This window comes from Galeopterus variegatus, unplaced genomic scaffold (assembly GCF_000696425.1).
Source record: "Galeopterus variegatus unplaced genomic scaffold, G_variegatus-3.0.2 Scaffold8742, whole genome shotgun sequence".
Classification (NCBI taxonomy): Eukaryota; Metazoa; Chordata; class Mammalia; order Dermoptera; family Cynocephalidae; genus Galeopterus; species Galeopterus variegatus.
The window spans coordinates 51,868-56,437 of record NW_007734853.1 but is presented as its reverse complement, the minus strand read 5'-3'; the positions used below and the strand labels follow the sequence as shown (position 1 = coordinate 56,437).

Here is a 4,570-nt window from a genome sequence, read left to right as displayed (position 1 = left end):
AGAGAAATACCACATGGTCTCACTTATTTGTGGGAAGTAAAAATAAATAAATAAATACACAAACAAATGGGGGGCGGCGGGGAAGAAGACACAACAATCACAATTCCTTGAACTTGTTAAGACAATGTTGATGGGTGGGAGCGGGGAAAGGGAGGGTGAGGGAGGAATCGGTAAAGGGATACGAAAATCAACTATATTGTATATTGATAAAATTAAAAAGAAAGAAAAAGAAAAACAAGTTTTAGAAAGCTCAACCTCACCCACATACTGAGCAGTAATGTGTGGTGAGTCCCCCCAGACCCTGTTGACCCCAGATCTGCATCCATTTTCCCCTTCTCCCACGCAGGAATTCTTGATGATGCCCTTTACAATGGACCAAAGAAATGCTCAAAGACAAGAGAGGTGTGTGACCTTCTCATTGGTTCCTTCGCTTACTACTCTTAACAAGTGATACTTCCACACCTCCACTTTCAGTTCTTTTTTTTTTTTTTTATCCTAAAAGACAGTGTAGTCAGTGTGGGGAGAGGGAGCATTATCAAAGACAGCTCACAACAGGAAGACGAGGTCCTATGCACTAGCCCAGGTGTGCTCAAAGACTGATCAGTGGATCCTTTCCATGGGGTCTGTGAGATCAAACTATTTTCATGATGATACTGACATTTACCTTTTTCACTCATCTTTTCATGAGAAAGGACTTTTTCAGAAGCTATGTGACAGATGATGCAGCAACAGATCAAATACAGAAGTATATATGCTATCTTCTATTAAGCCAGACATTAAAGTGATTTGCAAACAGGTAAACCAGTGCCACTCTTCTAAATCTTTTTTTCAGTTCCAACAATATTTTATTTTATGTTATACAAATCTTTTTTTCTCATAATCTTTCTAGGAAATTTTAAAATTTGTATTGATTATGCATATTAATTTTGGTTATAGTTATGTTTCATAACAATATGTTTTTATGTTATCGTATAATAGGCTAGTTTTAGTTATTTTTTAAAAAATACAAATTTTTTTCAAAATTTCTCAATTTTAATTTTTACTATGGTAAAATAATATAGACAAAAGTTCACAGGGTCCTCAATAATTTTTAAGAATTGATAGGTTTCTCATGATCAAAAAGTTTGGGAGAGAACCAGTCTTCTAAGAGTCAGCTTTAGCCCATTAACATAAACAGGTAATGAAGCCCTAAATAAATATCACTTGAATAAATGAGTAAATAAAAGAATTGACACACTAAGATTTGGAGAATACAAGTAAAGTTTAAATTAGATAATGTGTATAAAATTTCTAGCACAGTGCTTGTTACGTGGTAAATACTTAATTTACTATGATTGTCTTCTTCATTGATTCTAGTACAAAACCACAAGGCTTAGAACTGGGAATTTGACAGCAGGGTCACTGTGTGTGTAAGCTCTGAATAGGAAGACATCCTAGGGTGTTAGTAAGGTTAGTTACCATGAGCTCTACCATAACACATGTAAATATGTGCCTCTAGCTCTTGGAAGAATTTGGGATGGGTCTGGTTCACGCTGGACACAGTGGGGCTGGCTCAGTCTAGGATCCCCCATGTTGGGTCCCACCTTGTAATAACTCCAGAATTTATAAGTTTTAAACACTCTTTTGGTTAGACCGGAGTTAGGAAAGTGAAGGTATTCCAGCCAATAATAGAAATCAGTGTCTTTAGCCTTTCAGACAATCCAGGAGTGAATGAAGACTCAGGGGGACGAACTAGGCATTTATTTATTTCCAGTATCACTTTTCATACCTATAGTCATAATTACAGCATAATATTCTATAGGTTGTGCAGTGCATGACAGCGCCACATCCAAGGAAGTGCATTCACATCTCAGACATCCAAGATTTATAACAATTTCCAAAGAAAGGACAGTAAAATTATTATGGCAAATTTGGACAGAAGCGCCTGGAAGAGGAAATGCTTTCTTCCTTAAATGCACAGAAGCACCCTATAGAGCAGTGACAGTCCTACCTAAACGATTCAATGATGGCCTTGCCTTTACTCAAGAAGTTTCTGCTTCTCAGAACCCTATTGTTAGGTTTGAAGTAGATGATGGAGGCACAGCCATAGTGGATAATGACCACCGTGAAGTGGGAGGCACAGTTGGCAAAGGCCTTCTTCCTACCTTCAGCAGAGACGATCTTGAGGATGGAGGTGATGATGAGGACATAGGAGATGAAGACCAAGCCCATGGGTAGGACAAGGACTGACTACAAAGTTGATGATCTCATTAACAGTGGTGTCTGTGCAGGCCAGCTTCAGCAGGTGTCTTATGTCACAGAAGAAGTGGGAGATGACAAAGGCATCACAGAAAGACAGGCCAAACACAGATGTCACCTGGACAACGGCCATGACCAGGCCAATTTTCAGTGACCCAGATGCCAACTGGACACAGGCTGTCTTACCCATGATGACTAAATACCGTAGGGGGTTGCAGATGGCCACATAATGGTCACATTGCATGGCCACAAATAGGAAACAGTTGTTGACTGCACAGATGGTATAGTTGAAGAGCTAGGTGTCACAGCCTTGGATGGAAATGGACCCAGGAGGACTCAGAGGCCAGAAAGAATGTGGGGAATGATGGCCATAGAATATCAGTTCCCAGACAGGGACAGCATGCTTGGGAAGAAGTTCATGGGAATATAGTGATGATGGTCCATGTAAACGATGGTCATGATGATGATGATGATGATATTGCCAAACAGTCAGCAAATACAAAGTCAGAAGAACAAGAAAGAGGATAAGCCTGTGCTAATACCCAAATCTAGAGACACTTTCAAAGAAGAGCTCAGTAATGGCAGCAGAGTTTGACTGACACTGAGGAATGTCTGAATCTGAAAGAAATGCACAATGGAAAAGAGAGATTTGTTAATAAATCAAGAAATTTCTTATGATTTACTGAATTGAGAGTAGGGATCAGAGGGAGGGAAAGTTTCAACATAAAGTGAACAATGGAATTACTAACTACTCTACTAGATCATTAATGAGGTGAGTCCAGGTTAAAGAGGAGGCAGGTGTTGAGCTAGCCTGGCATTAAGCTCCCTCTGTTCTCATCCTTGATTGTGGCCTTTGATGACACAATGAGGAGGCAAAGACACAGTGAAGGATGATGGCTCTCTGGGATTGAACTATTTCTATCTTTCAGCATGAATTGAAAGCACAGAGGGTTCCAGAACAGGTGTTCTCCCCAGATATCCAGAGTCCTGGGCATTCCTTTCCTCAGTACTACTCCTTTATGTAGGGGAGATGACTAGCATAAGGACAGGTTTGGGAGGGCCATTCAGGCTATCATATTGGCCATGTTTCCATAAATGGAAGTCAATGGTTTAGTTTTTTATTTTTCCCAGTTATTGCCATTATAAACAATTCTACAATAGAAAACTTTGTAAGCACATCACTTCACACACAAGTGAATACCAGGAAGTGAAAATGCAAAGTCAAAGGCTATGAGCATTTTCAACTTTGATAGAGTGCCATGTTTTTCTCTATAAAATTTTTATCAAGTGATCTCTCACAAAGAATATGTCAAAATGCAATTTCCCATTGTCATGCCTCAAAAAGGAAATAGACTGTAATGGCAGGCAGTTAAAAGCATGGACTCTGGAGCCACAGTGCCCAAGATTGGATCCTGTTTCCTCCAGTTCCTAACTATGTGGCTATGGGCAAGTTACTTAACTTCTCTTAGTTTCTTTAACTATAAAATTGGCTTAATGACAACACCTTCTTCACAGAGTTGTTGTGAGGATTAAACTAGTTAATATATCAAAGTGCTTAGAAAAGTGTCTGGCACCTAGTAAATGCTATACTTGTCAAATAAACTCTAAGTGTATGCAAAGTTTGAGGTATACCACCAGCAGAGATTCTAACGGTGAAGTGCTTAACCAGGAAGGCTTCCAATGATAATTTATAGAGAGAATTGGAAGCTAAAGATAAAGGGCAATTTTGCATCTATATAATCAATTGTATAACTTATTCCAGGTGGTTATGTAATTAGCTCCTATTTTTCCTCTGTGGTATTAGCAATAAAATTCACAACCGATCTTAAGGGGGAGAAGAATTCCAAAGAAGAGCATTAATTCATTTATTCATTCATCAAATATTTCTTGTTCCCTTACTATGTGTTAAGGTCTATGGATTCAATGGCTAGTATATACTAATTGCTCTATAATTATTTACTGAATGAACAATGAATTGGAAAGAGTCTCTTATGTTAAATAACTCACATCATTAGAGGAGGGGGTAAATGGGAATGACAGTACAGACTAAAGCGTGTTATGATGGATATCAGTACAGAAGGCTATGGAAGCATAAAGAATGAGCACCTAACTCAGTCTTAGGGTAAGAGAATACTACAAAGGAGGCATGATCCAAGATAGTAAGGGGGAGGTGAATGATACATGTGTCTCAGGGGACATCAAGTTAGAGGAATCAACACTCATAAGAGTCAGATGAAGAAGCAAGAGAATCACTACAGCCCAGTGGTTAGATACAGAGACCCTGGAGACAAAGGGCCCTACAATTGATTCTTGTTTCACCTTGGGCAAGGTC

At 39.0% G+C, this 4,570-nt stretch overlaps 1 pseudogene; it reads right to left on the bottom strand.

Annotated features, from left to right (window-relative positions):
* Window positions 1-1,990: 1,990 nt before the first annotated feature.
* The window catches only part of LOC103608721, a 6,137-nt pseudogene continuing 3,557 nt past the window's right edge, over window positions 1,991-4,570 (bottom strand).